Below are 17827 nucleotides of genomic sequence, written 5' to 3' on the forward strand. Positions count from 1 at the left end.
GTTGTTGTTGTTGTTGTTGTTGTTGTTGTTGTTGTTGTTGTTGTTGTTGTTGTTGTTGTTGTTGTTGTTGTTGTTGTTGTTGTTGTTGTTGTTGTTGTTGTTGTTGTTGTTGTTGTTGTTGTTGTTGTTGTTGTTGTTGTTGTTGTTGTTGTTGTTGTTGTTGTTGTTGTTGTTGTTGTTGTTGTTGTTGTTGTTGTTGTTGTTGTTGTTGTTGTTGTTGTTGTTGTTGTTGTTGTTGTTGTTGTTGTTGTTGTTGTTGTTGTTGTTGTTGTTGTTGTTGTTGTTGTTGTTGTTGTTGTTGTTGTTGTTGTTGTTGTTGTTGTTGTTGTTGTTGTTGTTGTTGTTGTTGTTGTTGTTGTTGTTGTTGTTGTTGTTGTTGTTGTTGTTGTTGTTGTTGTTGTTGTTGTTGTTGTTGTTGTTGTTGTTGTTGTTGTTGTTGTTGTTGTTGTTGTTGTTGTTGTTGTTGTTGTTGTTGTTGTTGTTGTTGTTGTTGTTGTTGTTGTTGTTGTTGTTGTTGTTGTTGTTGTTGTTGTTGTTGTTGTTGTTGTTGTTGTTGTTGTTGTTGTTGTTGTTGTTGTTGTTGTTGTTGTTGTTGTTGTTGTTGTTGTTGTTGTTGTTGTTGTTGTTGTTGTTGTTGTTGTTGTTGTTGTTTGCCTGTTCCCTTTGCTGTCCTGTTAAACTGCCTTTGTCCCAACCCAAGAGTCTTGCCTTTTCTTACGATTCTTCCTGTATTAGTGTCGTGGTTTAGCCTCAGACGGCAACAAAGAACCACGTGCCGCTCGCACGTGCCTTCCTAATACAGGAAGGATCGTAAGAAAAGGCAAGACTCCTGGGTTGGGACAAAGGCAGTTTAACAGGACAGCAAAGGGAACAGGCAAACAACAACAACAACAACACGGATAGGGGAATATACAAACGCGATTACGGAACCGCCGCTCGCCGGCCGGACCCGGGACGCCCCAGCCTGCTTTTAAGCAGCAACTTCCTGCCCCCTCCCCCGGCAGCTCAGGGTGGGCGTGGCTCACATGGCATGGAATACCAGGAAAAGTTAACCCTATCCCCACCGGAACCAGGACAATTAGGAAGGCGCGAGCGAGCGGCACGTGGTTCTTTGTTGCTGTCTGAGGCTAAACCACGACAGTCCTTTTTGGCGCCCAACGTGGGGCTCGAAGGGTTGAGATAACGACAGAATCCAACTAGAACGTGGAAAAAACGGTTTTGGGGTTTTTTGTATGCATTTATTTTATTAGGTAAATAGTCACTGGTCATCATGTTGCTTGGTTTGTTCTCATGGCTGTGTTACATAAATTCCTATATGGCTTATGTACTCCCTGCAATGCTGTTTACCATGTCTGGAAGAGGGATGAGGATTGTCATTCTGCTGTCCTGTGCGATATCTGTTTATGATATGATAACATCACTGTTCAGACGGCTATTTTGGGGTGTTTATGTGGTTTTGCTGTCCTATCCGTACATTGGACACCGTCTCTCAGAATTTGTTAATAATTTCCCCAGCCTTTTTGCCTCCCTTTTCTCCTTCGGGTCAGGTATGACAGCTTTTGAGAATTTTGAATATCCTTGGGATACTCAAACCAGCGTGTTCCTAGTGCTATGTCTCCTGAATACGTTCCAGGTCTTGTTTAGGGTTAAGCGACTATTTAAGACTACCACCCAGAGATCTGCTCCGAGGCTGGATAGTCAGGGGTGGCATGGCATGTGGGAGAGCATGGGCAGGTACCTAGAGAACTACTCGCCTCCAATGGTCTGGGACTTCACCCCTGAACAATTACAGGACCCTGATAAAGTGGTAGAATATTTGAAGGGAAAATGCTGTGGCTATTCTAGAGAGGCACAACTCACCGCGCTGTGCTGGGCCCTGGCCAGTATCTACCAGGCACTGCTCAGAATTATGCAGCACCCTCAAGGGGAAGAGATGGAAACCAGACCTGCAGCCCCTGCGGCAGCCACTGCGGCTGCTGCAATCCTTGCGACAGACACTGCGGCTGCTGCAATCCTTGCGACAGACACTGCAGTTACTCCAACCCCCATAGCAGCCACTGCCACTGAACCAGGGAACCAACCCGTGCCAGTATCAGTTGCCCCCATACAGAAGAAGAAGTACACAAAGAAATCAGTTCGCTTAGTAAGAGATGATGATGAACCAGGGCCATCACGAGAGCAGGAGGAAGAGGCAGAACCAGAGATAATTACTCGATCCCTATCCTTGAGTGAGCTGCGGGATATGCGAAAAGATTTCAGCCGACTTTCAGGCGAGCACATTGTCACCTGGCTGCTCCGGTGCTGGGATAATGGGGCCAGTAGCCTGGAATTAGAGGGTAGGGAGGCCAGGCAGCTGGGATCCCTGTCTAGGGAAGGCGGCATTGACAAGGCGATTGGGAAAAAGACCCAAGCCCTCAGCCTCTGGAAACGACTCCTGTCAGGCGTGAGGGAGAGGTACCCCTTCAGTGAGGATGTTGTATGTCAGCCAAGCAAGTGGACTACCATGGAAAGAGGTATCCAGTACCTGAGAGAATTAGCCGTGCGGGAGATGATTTATTATGACTTGGACAATGCCGACTTACCCACAGACCCTGATGAGGTGCGATGCACAAGGCCCATGTGGCGGAAGTTTGTACGGAGCGCACCATCGTCATATGCCAACTCCCTGGCAGTAATGGAATGGAAAGGTGAAGAGGGACCAACGGTGGATGAGGTAGCTGGCCAGCTCCGGCGATATGAAGAAAGTCTCTCTTCCCCCCTTGTCTCAGCTGTGGAGAAACTGTCGCGGAAGGTCCAGCAACTTGAAGAGAATATGTTCTACTCCCCACCTGCACGGGCCAGCATCTCAGCTATTAGAAGCAGGCATTTCCCCACTCAAGAGAGAGAGTACAGAGGGTACACACCACGAGGCACCCTGTGGTTCTACCTGCGGGACCACGGAGAGGACATGAGGAAGTGGGATGGACGACCTACTTCGATCCTGCGGACACGGGTACAGGAGTTGCAAGGAAGGACAACCACAAAAGGGGATCCCTCCAGGAAAAGTGCCGCCCCAGTTTCCAGTGGGCCGTTCCCCAGACAAAGCAGAAGGCCTGATCTTGCTTCTGATCCTCTTGAAGGAACTTCCAAGTCATTTATGCAAGAAGTGAGTAATGGATACTATGACGAGTATTAGGGGGGCCCTGCCTCCGGCCAGGTGGAGGAAAGGGACAACCGGGTTTATTGGACGGTGTGGATTCGATGGCCTGGCACATCAGACCCACAGGAGTATAAGGCTCTAGTGGACACGGGTGCGCAGTGTACTTTAATACCATCAAGCTATAGAGGGGCAGAACCCATTTGTATTTCTGGGGTGACAGGGGGATCCCAAGAGTTGACTGTACTGGAGGCAGAAGTGAGCCTAACTGGGAATGAGTGGCAAAAGCATCCCATTGTGACTGGCCCAGAGGCTCCATGCATCCTTGGTATAGATTACCTCAGGAGAGGGTATTTTAAGGACCCAAAAGGGTACCGCTGGGCCTTTGGCATAGCTGCTTTGGAGACAGAGGAAGTTAAACAGTTGTCTGCCTTGCCTGGTCTCTCGGAGGATTCTTCTGTTGTGGGGTTGTTGAGGGTCAAAGAACAACAGGTGCCGATTGCTACCACAACGGTGCATCGGCGGCAGTATCGCACTAACCGAGACTCTCTGATTCCCATCCATGAGCTGATTCATCAACTAGAGGTTCAAGGAGTGATCAGCAAGACTCGCTCACCCTTTAACAGTCCCATATGGCCGGTGCGAAAATCTAATGGAGAGTGGAGGCTAACTGTAGACTATCGTGGTCTGAATGAAGTCACGCCACCGCTGAGTGCTGCCGTGCCGGACATGCTAGAACTCCAGTACGAACTGGAGTCCAAGGCAGCCAAGTGGTATGCCACGATTGATATAGCGAATGCATTCTTCTCAATCCCTTTGGCAGCAGAGTGCAGGCCACAGTTTGCTTTCACTTGGAGGGGCGTCCAGTACACCTGGAATCGACTGCCCCAGGGGTGGAAACACAGCCCCACCATTTGCCATGGACTGATCCAGACTGCACTGGAACAGGGTGAAGCTCCAGAACATCTGCAGTACATTGATGACATCATTGTATGGGGAAACACAGCAGAAGAAGTTTTTGAGAAAGGGAGTAAAATAGTCCAAATCCTTCTGAACGCTGGTTTTGCTATAAAGCGAAGTAAGGTCAAGGGACCTGCGCAGGAGATCCAGTTTTTAGGAATAAGATGGCAAGATGGACGCCGTCAGATTCCAATGGATGCGATCAACAAAATAGCAGCTATGTCTCCACCAACTAGTAAAAAGGAAACACAGGCTTTCTTAGGTATTGTGGGTTTTTGGAGAATGCATATCCCAGATTACAGTCAAATTGCAAGCCCTCTGTATCAAGTAACCCGGAAGAAGAATGATTTTAAATGGGGTCCTGAGCAACGACAAGCTTTTGAACAAATCAAACAGGAAATAGTCCATGCAGTGGCCCTGGGGCCAGTCCGGGCAGGACAAGATGTTAAAAATGTGCTCTATACCACAGCCGGGGAGAACGGCCCTACCTGGAGCCTCTGGCAGAAAGCACCAGGGGAGACTCGAGGTCGACCCCTAGGGTTTTGGAGTCGTGGATACAGAGGATCCGAAGCCCGCTACACTCCAACAGAAAAAGAGATATTGGCAGCATATGAAGGGGTTCGAGCTGCTTCGGAAGTAGTTGGTACAGAAGCACAGCTCCTCTTAGCACCTCGACTGCCGGTGCTGGGTTGGATGTTCAAAGAAAGGGTCCCCACCACACATCATGCAACCGATGCTACATGGAGTAAGTGGATTGCACTGATCACGCAGCGAACTCGAATGGGAAACCCCAGTCGCCCAGGAATTCTGGAAGTGATCATGGACTGGCCAGAAGGCAAGGATTTCGGAATGTCACCAGAGGAGGAGGTGACGCGTGCAGAAGAGGCCCCACCATATAATAAACTGCCAGAAAATGAGAAGAAATATGCCCTCTTCACTGATGGGTCCTGCCGTATTGTGGGAAAGCATCGAAAGTGGAAGGCTGCTGTGTGGAGTCCTACACGACGGGTTGCAGAAGCCAGTGAGGGACAGGGTGAATCGAGCCAGTTTGCAGAGGTGAAGGCTATTCAGATGGCTTTGGACATTGCCGAGCGAGAAAAATGGCCAGTACTTTATCTCTACACTGACTCATGGATGGTGGCAAATGCTCTGTGGGGGTGGTTACAGCAGTGGAAGCAGGGCAACTGGCAGCGCAGAGGCAAACCCATCTGGGCTGCTGAACTGTGGAAAGATATTGCTGCCCGGATAGAGAATCTGGTTGTGAAAGTACGCCATGTAGATGCCCACGTACCGAAGAATCGGGCCACGGAGGAACATCAGAACAACCAGCAGGTGGATCGGGCCGCTAGGATTGAAGTGGCTCAGGTGGATCTGGACTGGCAACATAAGGGTGAACTATTCATAGCTCGGTGGGCCCATGACTCCTCAGGCCATCAAGGGAGAGATGCGACATATAGATGGGCTCATGACCGAGGGGTGGACTTGACCATGGACACTATTGCACAGGTCATCCATGAATGCGAGACATGCGCTGCGATCAAACAAGCCAAGCGTTTGAAGCCTCTTTGGTATGGAGGGCGATGGCTGAAATACAAATATGGGGAGGCCTGGCAGATTGATTATATGACACTGCCACAAACCCGTCAAGGCAAGCGCTATGTGCTCACAATGGTGGAAGCAACCACTGGATGGCTGGAAACATACCCTGTGCCCCATGCCACTGCCCGGAACACTATCCTGGGCCTTGAAAAGCAAGTCCCGTGGCGACATGGTACCCCAGAGAGAATTGAGTCGGACAACGGGACTCATTTCCGAAACAGCCTCATAGACACCTGGGCCAAAGAGCATGGTATCGAGTGGGTGTATCACATCCCCTATCACGCACCAGCCTCTGGGAAGATAGAACGATACAATGGACTGTTAAAAACTACACTGAGAGCAATGGGTGGTGGGACTTTCAAACACTGGGATACACATTTAGCAAAAGCTACCTGGCTAGTTAACACCAGGGGATCTAACAATCGGGCTGGCCCTGCCCAATCAAAACTTCCACGTACTGTAGAAGGGGATAAAGTCCCCGTAGTGCACATGAAGAATATGCTAGGGAAGACAGTCTGGGTTAGTCCTGCCTCAGGCAAAGGCAAACCCATCCGTGGGATTGCTTTTGCCCAAGGACCTGGGTGCACTTGGTGGGTGATGCGGCAGGATGGGGAAGTCCGATGTGTACCTCATGGGGATCTGATTTTGGGCGAGAATAGCCAATGAATCAGATTGTGTGCTGTTAATTGATAAGTAACACTGTCACTGTATGTCCTCATTGCTATAATTGCTATCAGTTGTACTACAAGTAAGGCACCGGGATGATGGGATAAGAACTGATCTCAGCAGCTGGCGCCCAGCAGTTTCCTCAAGATCTACATCTTCAGCCCACGGACTGCGTGCATGAGCCACACCAGGTGCACCAGTCACAAGCTCCGAAAAATACAGCATGCAACAGACCAGCACCACCCAGCATCTCACCTGCCCTGAGAGACTGTTCTAACAAATGGAGCCCAAAGCCGTGGATTAAAAGAACTCAACGGACACTTTGGAGGGATGACCCATAAACTAAGGGCATTATATGTGTGTATATATATATATAACAGGGGAAAGTGGTGGCAATTCATTGGAACCTGCTGGGCATGGCATAGATGGTATGGAATAAGGGGTGGATAATGTCCTGGTTCCGGTGGGGATAGGGTTAACTTTTCCTGGTATTCCATGCCATGTGAGCCACGCCCACCCTGAGCTGCCGGGGGAGGGGGCAGGAAGTTGCTGCTTAAAAGCAGGCTGGGGCGTCCCGGGTCCGGCCGGCGAGCGGCGGTTCCGTAATCGCGTTTGTATATTCCCCTATCCGTGTTGTTGTTGTTGTTTGCCTGTTCCCTTTGCTGTCCTGTTAAACTGCCTTTGTCTCAACCCAAAGAGTCTTGCCTTTTCTTACGATTCTTCCTGTATTAGGAAGGCGCGAGCGAGCGGCACGTGGTTCTTTGTTGCCATCTGAGGCTAAACCACGACACACAGGAATGCTGATTTAGCATAGTGATACAAAATCTACTGAAAACACAAATTTAAGTTACACTTAAAAAAACATAGCAAATACAATACATAGTTCCATCACAATACCAATGTTACTAGTCTCTATAACATGCTCACCATCATGACGCGGCCTCAGTTGCTAGAAAAGAATTCATGGGTTGAAGCCAGTTCAAAAGTCACCACAATTCTTTTGGTAGTCACCAAGTTTTTATACTCTGTGTTGTACTAAAGCACTTACTCTCCCAGTGCTGGTCTGGGTAATTCAAGGAGGGAGATTTACCCCAGCTGTTTCCACTCAGCTGTTGATAGCTGTTTATCTAAAACAAAAGCCACCCTTTGTCAGCTTCTCTGCAACAGCTGTGGTCAATCACACCCTGCCTTATTCTCTGAGCTTCATGGGCACATCACCCTTGCTCAGCCCCACTGAGCCTTGTAGGGGTGCAGGCAATGAGTCACATTCACTGCCCAAGGGTTTAGTCAGTCACAAGCACTACAAGGTTATTTTAACCTCTTATTCAGACTTACTGAAAGTGAATTAAAGATGACCTGAAAAGATGGTTGCAGGTTTTGGTCATCTTTACTTTGGAGGTCAAAAAAGACCTAAACCCTCTTTCTAGCATTGCATGTAGGAACACATGCACTTCTTAATTCAGAAATGTCAAGTGCATTAGGTACTTTTTCATGCTTTTCCTAAGGACACCTTGGAGATCTCCGATCTAGGAAATGAGAATTTTCTCAAACTTTACCAAATCTTAAAATAGCTTGGATCCTCCAAAGTGACTCTATACTATCTCATTTAAAAAAGCTTATTAAAAAAAAATAAACACAGGTTCTGATTTTTTAATCTTATTACAAAATATCTCCCTCACAAACTGAATCACAAGATTCAGTTTCCAGTTACTGAGATCTTACAGTCCTACTTATTCTTGAAATGTAACTATTTTTAAGGATAAATGCAACAAGACATCATAATTCATAAAAAACTTAAAATTTCATTCAAGAAATGCGAAAGCTTTCCAAATAGATCTTGGCTGTTCAGTATTATGAAGGAACAAAAAAAATCAACACCTCCCTTTCTCTCTCCTTGGGAGCACATATCTCTGGTCCGGAGATAAGCCTGAATAAAAATTACTGTTCTGAAAACCCCTGCAACTTTGTTGGAGTTTTTGACTTGGATTCACACATCTCTCAAATCATTAAGCTCATGGGAACGCTGCATATAATTAGCTAGATTTTAAGCACATCAAACTCCACACCCACAGAATCTTTCTCAGTCTTCACATGTATAGAACAATACAGGTATCATATCACAGCTTTGGAGGTGGCTATATTACATTATAAAGGGAAATCCTATGGAGTGTAAGAATAAAAGAAAGATTTTGTTTGGCTGGTTCTCCAAAGCACTATAGGAATGATAAAATAAGCATTTTAAATAAAGAGAAGATTGCTGATAATTGCCTAAAAGAAAATATCTGTAAGGAACGCTGACCAAGAGGGGAAATTATGAAAAAATGCACAGCCTTATATTTATAATTATTTCTTCTCTAACGTCTGAATGAAGCATGAATCTGTCACGTAAATGACATTCTCATAACGATCTTTCACTGAGGACTTAAATTCAACCAAAACATGTGGTCTCTTTGTATTGTTTCTTCATATTATTTGAAGGCTCAGTTTCTCCCCCCAACAATAAGGCTCCTGAAAGCTTGTTCTCCCTCTTTACTCTCTGCTAGTTAGAAATGCGTTGGTGTAAAAAATTAACGTAATTTCTTCATGAATCGTGAAGCATGCAGCTTAGGTAATACAATAATAATTGATGACAATATAGTTAAAGTAACATGATAATTTTAAAAGCCAATTTCTATTGTTGTTTTCTCAGCTTAATTACCTGATAATACAGGAAGTTTTCTTTTTAAAATACAAAAATCGTTGAAGTGTTCAAAAATTCGTGGAATGGAGTGAAACAATTTGATGTTCTTCTTGCTACTTTCAGTACCAGTCTCACAAGGTCATGATATAAACCAGCAACTCCAGTCCGGTAAGATACAGAAAGTTGCCTCCTAAGCCCCATCAAGGAGCTGAAAAGCAACTTCAAAGATATTTGTGAGCTGGGGGCCCTTACCTACTTATTTGCAGTTTTCTTAAGAGGAACTGAGGGGGGAGGACCAAACACACCCAAAACTTTCAATCAGTTTGAATGGCAATTAGGAGAGGGGGGGGAAAGAAAGCGGCTTTTAAATGAACTAGGGCAATTGTCTTTGTCTATGACAAGTTTTAGTCCAGTGATAAGAGTTTTAACAAGAAAAGTCTTTTAACTGATCCTAAGTCCCAAATTAATAAATATTTGAACTTGTAAGGATATATTTGGTGAAACAAAACACCTTTAAAAATCCTGGCACAGTTTGAATAGTGACAACAGGTGAGAAAAGATATAGTAATGTTTTATCTATCAGTGACATGAATAGCTGCAGATATCTCTTCCCCCCCTGCCCCGCCCAAGCACCAAAAGAAGTACAGTGAAATTGCTGAGATTGACACGATTGAAGTCATAGACCTGTAGAACGTGCAAGTTCAACTCAATGACAATAGCTGTTTTCAAGGTGAAGTTACTGAATGATAATAAACCTAAATAGGGTGGAAACTGCAAGTAGATCTGCCACAAAAGGTACTGTAAGGTCTGTGTCTAATACAGTAGCCACTATTTGCACAGTTTTCTTTACATGGGTAACACTTACTTATGGACATACTACCATATAAATAAAGCAACAGCTATACCTTTTTTAAAAAAAAAGAAACAAACCCAACTTACCAGTTTTCCTTTTAGGTTATGAAATGCCCGGACTACAGGAAACAATTCCAGCTGTTTATACTTCCATTAAACCAATTAAATCATTAGAGCAGATCTCATCTGTTACTGAATTTCCACAAGTCTTCAGCGCTATGAATGTCTCCTGACTTTTTCTTGAATTCACCTAACTTTATAAACAGCTAAAAGTAAATTCTAGTAACAAATCCTTAACAAATTCTAAGAAGCTAAAAGCGACTATTTCTCTGAAAAGCTGTATCAAGAGTTTAAGGGAAGGAGAAGATAAATAAGCTCCTGTTGAGACAAGGTGCTCTTGATTATTGTTAGAAAATGGCAGCAGCCTCTTTTGATGAGATACACCTGAACGCAGACTTACCTGTTTGCAAATAGAACCTCTTCTAAAACCTTTGTTCCTGTAGATAGGAAATTGGCAACATGTCTGATTATTGGATATCACAAGTAACAGGCGCCCACATACAGTGAGATCCACAAGTTAACATTAAATTTTGTATCTTTTCCGCTGGACTTTGCAAAAGCACAAGAAAATTACAACATTATGCTCTTGAATATTTATGTCAAGGCAGAAATCAGAGTGGTAAACTGGAGATTGAGAGCTGGACTTGTCAAACTGATGCAGGCATTCCATGTTTTGAATAAATACACTTCACTCATGTTCAGTGTTATCCCGATCTTGGAAATATATTTTCAAATTTTAGTCATCAATAATATTTTATAGATAGGAGTATCCATTTCCATGATCACTCCCCACGACTTCATCCAGCAATGAAACATTAATCTCTTAATAGCTCTTAAAATCTGAATCAAACTGCTCCAATTGAAAACCCCAAGGCCATCTTTTTACCCAATATTCAATAACTATAAGCAAACTGATCTCTGAATGGTATGTCATGTTCCCTGAGACTAAGCGCCCATGATAACTTCAGATGAAGTGACGTTTCAATATTCAAAAAGAGTTGCTCACTCAGAATCGTAGAATTTGAACTACTTATCTTTCTATTACTGTTTTCGCTTGCCCAATTACATTATTAGAAAAATTAAAAATTAATCTAGAATTTTCAAGCTACTTGTGCTTTCATTCCTCATTTCCTCTCCCAGTCTTCTGCCCTTCTCTGACAGTTGTTGCCATTTCTGAGAAAAGGGGTGTCTGAGGTACTCATAAACCAGCTCTGTGACTTCAGCCTGGTGTAGCAAGACAAACTAAATCTGCGATAGCCAAGGTGAGAGCAGTAACCATTTCAGACACCTAGTTTCAATCTGCTGCCAAATGTCTGTCAGAGCCCAAAGGCATGTTAACTCTAAGACACCGGTACTATCTCCTAGCAAAAGCATCTGTCTCAGCTAAGACACCTTTTTAGAGGGATGATAAAATCAACTTCGACATTTATAAACTAAGCATATGTATGAATACCTAAAGTTCAAGAGAAAAAAACCACCAAGATGGCCACATTAGTAACACAACATACAGTTGCACTTTTTCCTACAGGGAAAAAAAACCTAGCGTATCACGAGTAGCCTCTGTGTGTGGCTATTGACTAGTTGACAAAACAGGCTAAAAATCAATAGCATTTTCTATGAGAAGCTAGGTAACTTCCCAATAATACAAAAGAAGGGTCTGCTGAGGAATAGATGTCATCTCTGCTGATGGCTTCACTACAAATATTTCATTTATTTATTTCTGCTTCTTGGAGAGCTCACTAGGTTCAGTCCTGCTACCAACACTCCAGGGAATAAAAGAAAATAGTATCCCCATATAAAAGGAAAAGGGAAGCACCAAGCCATGGGCAATGCTGAACACTTAGCACTTCGCTTGCTGTAAATACCAGAAAAACTACCTAAAATTTTTAGAAACGTTTACTGGTGCAAAATTGATCTGATGAGGTAAGGAGAACAGGCTCCCAGATTCAAATCTTAGCACATCGTGTTCCCCATAGGACTGAAATTCCTTACGATTCATCTGTTGTTATGGGCAAAATGGAAAGTACCTTATAAACTACTGATAAAATAGTAGTTGTCATCTGATTTCTGCACATAGTCCATTCATGACAATGACAAATTTCAACAGATAGCTAAGAAGAAAAATTAAAAAAAAATAGGAATAGCTCAGTCATCAAGATTTAAAATGTGTAAACCAAGATTTTGAAAAAAGAGGTACGTTCTGAAAAACAGTCCCTGCTGTAACAGAGGGTCGGGTGGTCTTTCTGCTGCAAACGGACCACAAGTATTACTTCAGGTGCACTTTAAATTTTCAAATGACCAAGTGGAAAATTGCAGTATGTATTCATACAGTCACATGCAGCTCATCTTACCAAAAATAGATCACAGGCTGTTTTTTTCCAACATGAACTGGGCATTTGGGGGAGGGTTTAATTTGAAAATTGTAGTAATTGTGCTTCTTTCCATTTAAATTCTTTGTGCAGCGTTTCTTTGTCAATAGTTGTTATCCCAGTTTTGCTATCTAACGAAAAATTAGTGACAATTATTTTTAGAAGAAAGCTGACTAATTCTCCTTTCTTATCAGCGTATGTTTTACTCTTTGTTGTGGCTTAATTTGAATACAACTGCAAATTTAAAAATATCTTTTTACTGCAGGAGAAGTAATTAAATCATTTTTGTATTTGTGGATCTGCTTTAAAGTATTAAAGTAACTTGATCCCCAATGAACTTAAAATTTTAATTCATTTTACCTTACGCTGGCTGTGGAAGAAGTCAAATTTTTAAATGCAATATGACATATGGCTGTTCATTATTTATACATTCTGTAGCAGACTATAAATTTTACTTTGGACATATATCGAAGCACTGAAACCATTTCAGTTGCAAACACATAAATCATAGTTACAGTTATTAGTCTAAATGTAATGCCACCCAGGTTCTAGATCAAAACCTTTAAAATCCATTATAATTGACGTCTGCTGCATAACTTATGTCTGATTTTATTAAAGGAGCTCATTATTATTTATATCTTTGAAACGTTATATTCCTAGCTGTGTAACCAGTTAAATGTGAAAGATTTGAGGAATGGGGGGGGGAGCGACCACAATAGTCTCCAAACTAGGAAGAATAAGGCTGTAATAGAGGACAAAGCATTCTGAAATGAAATTACCTAATTCACGGTATGAATTAGCCAGCCTGCACTAGCAACTGCCGTTCATCTGGGACAAATAAAGCCGGAGCTGTGTCTGGGCTAACTCAGCCAGCAGTGCAAACTGCATTCCCCCATGCTACGTGTTTACCGTTGCTTTACAAGAAGGGAGGGGGAAAGGTTTCAGACAGTTCCTATAGCTTGAAAAATCACTGAAACAAAACTGAAAGGGCTGAAAGGTCTTTCTAGATTTATTAGAAGGCTTTTTGCTGATGAGCTGTTTCCTTTGTGTAGTCGGGATGCAAAGCATGCTCTGGGATATGCATCCTGTAAACACGAGTAAGTCCTTTGCTTTTATTCTTTTGCCAAAGTGGCTGAGCCTCAAAGGCAGAAGCCTGACTTTTGTGGACCACAGAGACTTTATCATTCCCTTCCCGTTTTTCCTTTTGTGTTCAAGAATGGCTTTTACTTAGCTCTAAAATGTAGCCAGAAGAAATAAATGAGAGAGTAGCTATGTCAGTTAAATGTCTACTGAAGACCTGATATCGTGATCTCTAAAATCAATGGCAAGATTTCAAAAGACAAAGGAGCAGGCTTTTAGGTGGTTTAGAATTTTCAGTGAAGGACACAAATCTCTAAAACTCTGTAAATTGTGTACATGTGAGTTGCTAACACCCCTCTGGTAGGGAGAGGGAAGGGCTAAGATACAAACCCCGTTGTTGGCCCAGCCTGGGTGGGGACCAAAACCAGTTAATGACTGGTTTGCTTGGAGCAATACAGGGCTTTATTGCCTACTCCACCTCAACCTTCTCTACTTTTAAACTATGTTTAGCATAACGTATTTCTGTATTATATTATGCTTATATTACTTATAAGCTGTATTTATACATTTAACTATATTTTAACTCCACTTAAACTTCCCCACGTTAGCTGAAGAGAAAAATAATCAAGAAAACAAATATTACTCTCCCTATCTTGCTTTAGTTTAGTAACAAGATGCAAGAAAATGTGATGGGGAAAAAAGAACAGTATTTTGAGTACAGCAGAGCTGGCACTATGACTGCACAGTTTGATACCTTCCTTCTGGAGTTAATTTTTGAGTTTGTGCCATGCTTGGCCTACCTACAATAAAATATAATTTCTTGAGATACTTTGCTTATTCCTGTAACTCTCAAAGTTAACCATGTTTTTTTTTTTATTTATAGTTTAATACTTAATATTTTCTTTTACTTAGATTTTCATAACTTGGGCCAAAGGAAAGGAGCGAAAAGAGATTTTTCCATTTCTTATGATAGAGCAGATTCCTTATATTGCACTTGTCTGAGGAGGATGCCTAGCTGGTACACAGTAGTACGAAGAATTCATTAAACAGTGTATGTAACAGTATATTAAATGCTTGTATTCTGTTACAAATTGAAACAGTGGAGATTGAATAGAGCAAATAATTAGCAAGAAGGAAATTCCCTGTAATAGAGCATCATTAGCAAAAGAAACCTCATGACAGAAGCTTCAGACTTCTGTAAACTTGGGGGTTTAGGTAACTCAGCTGACCTGGATCCAGTGAAGAAGTGCAGATCTCTTAAAGGTAGGTAACAGCAAAGTTACCATTAGGTATGTTCCTGAAATGTAAACAAGGGTGTTTCTTTTGAAAAAGAGATAAAGCAAGACTAACTGACTCATTTTACAATACTGTGAATGGATGCAACTTCTCCAAAAACATTTATTAAATTCAGGTTACAGCTATAGAAGTGAAAGAAAACTTTTCAGTAACTTCAGCAAAGTTCTCCTACGTTTACAAACACCTCCCATAAAATAATTTGCATTGCTACATTACAGAAGACAGCAGGGAGGAGATTAGGGTAGATGAACACAGTGATATTTATTCAAGGTACTCAACTACATCTGAGCTGTCCCATACATACATGCCCATGCATATATGACAGGCACGGAAATATCTTCTAATGAATGTGGCCCAAAGTCCATACTCAAGGGAAATAATAGGGCATGGGCTTTTCTTCTGGTAGACCTGGACAATTTATGTCTCTTGAAATCAAGAAAAACTCAAGGAACAGGAAAAAGGGATCAGAAATTAGCTGCACTTGCTTGAAAAAATGCAAGTGAAGAATATATATTAAACTTGTATTTTAAATGTAAAGTGAAAGAGAAAGCTTTAGTGAGTATGAAATGTTAAAAAAAAAAATCCAACACCAGTTTAGTGGTAAGATTCTTCACTTTAAAATAAACATAATAAATATTGAGGGCTTTTCCCTCATGATTAATCCCATTTTACAGAACTGCTTAATGAAAATTACACATTTCCTCCTTATTAAAAAACTACACTTGTAGAATCCTTTTCATGAAACATATTGTCCATTCACAAGTTCTACACCAGGCTCTTTTTTATTTTCCTTTGTCCCTAAATGCTAAAGCTGGTTAAAATAAATTTCATATTTCAGATAAAGGGAAGTTCAAGTGTTGACACAAAGCACAAGAAGAACTGGACACCTAGACCTTGAATCTGGGTAATTTGTAAATCTGCTTGTGTAGGCTAGCAATAATAATAAAAACTCATTAATCATGTAAGGCCGTGGTGCACGCTACTCTACAATAGCCCTGCAGCATTTCTTTGCTGTGGGGACAATATGCTTCATAAACTCAAATTAGTGTGCTGCAAAAGCTAATTGAATGCATGTGTGATACTTTGCCTAGGGATAACATACACCCAAAAGTCAAATGGTCTTACAGCTTTTATTACTTGGTTAAAAACAGCTGATAGGCTTCTGTGCAACCCAGTAAGTCAGTCTATAAATTATCTGATTTTCTGTTTCTTTTCTATGAGTGGCCTCATTTTTTATTTGAGTATGCAAATTGTCAGCCAAAGGAAAAATAATAATCTATTGGTTATTGGCCAAATTTGAGCTCAGTGTGAATTTGTGAATTGGAGGTACTCGCACTGCCCAATTCTGCTTGGTTTCCCTAGACTTGCTTTATAGTTACAGGAGACCCAAAATGCAAGTGATAAAGAGTGATTAATTTAGGTTCTTGCTTTCACATATTTAGATTTTTAGGTAACATCCTCCCATGGGTATTTTCTGGGCCACATCTGTAAATCCTAGAAGACCCGCTTACATTCTTCCTCAGGTGCGCTCTCTGTGAGAAGGCTGATAGAGATTTAAGGTCCAGAATAAAAACAGATCCTCTATCTAATGAATATCAAAAAGCTAATCATCTGTATCTTACTGCCCATGAAAATTATCTTGTTGCTGGCTGAGTAGTTCACTGAGCTTTAGTTTGGTTTTATATTAATTAAGTTCATTATAAGACTGTGAGCCTGTAGACTCAAAATACATGTAATGCAACAAAATTATTGTTAATATTAATGTCCTGTTATATTTGTGTCCTACCACAATAAAATAAATGGACTGAATGCATACTAAAGATTAGAATTCTTTTCCCCAAAAGAGTTAGTCCTAAATGGCTAGCAGAATTCCAATTGGGGAAAAAGAATTATCTGATTTTACTCGTTATCTTTACAGTAAACAGTATTTTTGTGTACTTCAGCTGATGTTAGAATAAGTTCTGTTAGAACTTAGAATGTTCTACAGAAAAAGAGGTTGTATTTCAGATTTTGGTGATTTGTCCATGTTGCATCCATTCATTGGAGATAGAGGCCTGTCTTGAATGTCCTCCTTCTTCAAAACGAGTTTCTTGCTCAGTGTATGTCTCCCACTGGTTTCCTAGCTTATTAGAAATTTAGAGTGCAAGACCCTATATCCAGTGTTTTATACCAAACTTTAAATATCAGTAAACTTCAGGAAATCAGACAAAATACTGTCCAGAACACTAATAATGATTCAGATCCACATAGTTACCTCTTTAACTCGGCAGTTGTGTATGAGGCATGAAAAATTAGATATTGACTCTAAGAAATCAGGAAGACTTTGTTTTCATTTCGGAAATTATATCAAATACAGCTATTACATTTTCAGAGGCTAACAGACTACGTGAAAAAAAATAATTTGTAACCTACAGCTACAAAGATTGGGGAAGATGGTCAATAAGAGTGTGAATCTCAAAGTGGCCAGAACTGTGCCATTATTTTGCAAAGCTCCTCTAGCAGAAAAAGGATGCTGTCAAACTAGTGTATAGTCTTTTCCCTTTACCATGACAGGCTTGCTTATTTCACTTGGTTAAATCAAATTATGGCTATTTAAGCCCTCCAGGTGCAACACAGCCTATCATAGTCAAGTTAACTTCTTTCTGCATAATCAAAAATTAAACTAATTCCACAGTCGTCTTTATAGTTGATCATTAGACGGGTATCTAAAGCAGGGAACAAAAGATACAATGTGACTTTAAAACAGCCTCGATCCAGTAGTATCAACAGCAAATTGCTTTTGACCACTCATACACTCAGGTACTCTTAAGCCTTGAAATCCAAGAACATTTAACTTCCTAATATGAATAAACTGGAGTGTATTTTAAAACAGTTCCTTCAGGTTTGATTCCTACTACTACATCCGATATCGGTGGGAGACATTTTCTCTAAAGGGTGTTCTTGCACACTGTTTTTTCATTCTCCTTAGGTTAGACAGCTATTTAGCTGTTTAGCTTGTCTTCAGTTACCAAACACAAGTGTAGGAAATTGCATTAATTTGGCAGTTATTAGATTTGTTTAATGTTTTTTCATCTCTTACTATTAAATAATTGGATCTGAGAGTTATTTTAAAAAGCAAATGTCTTGCTG

This window comes from Larus michahellis, chromosome 8 (assembly GCF_964199755.1).
Source record: "Larus michahellis chromosome 8, bLarMic1.1, whole genome shotgun sequence".
Taxonomy (NCBI): Eukaryota; Metazoa; Chordata; class Aves; order Charadriiformes; family Laridae; genus Larus; species Larus michahellis.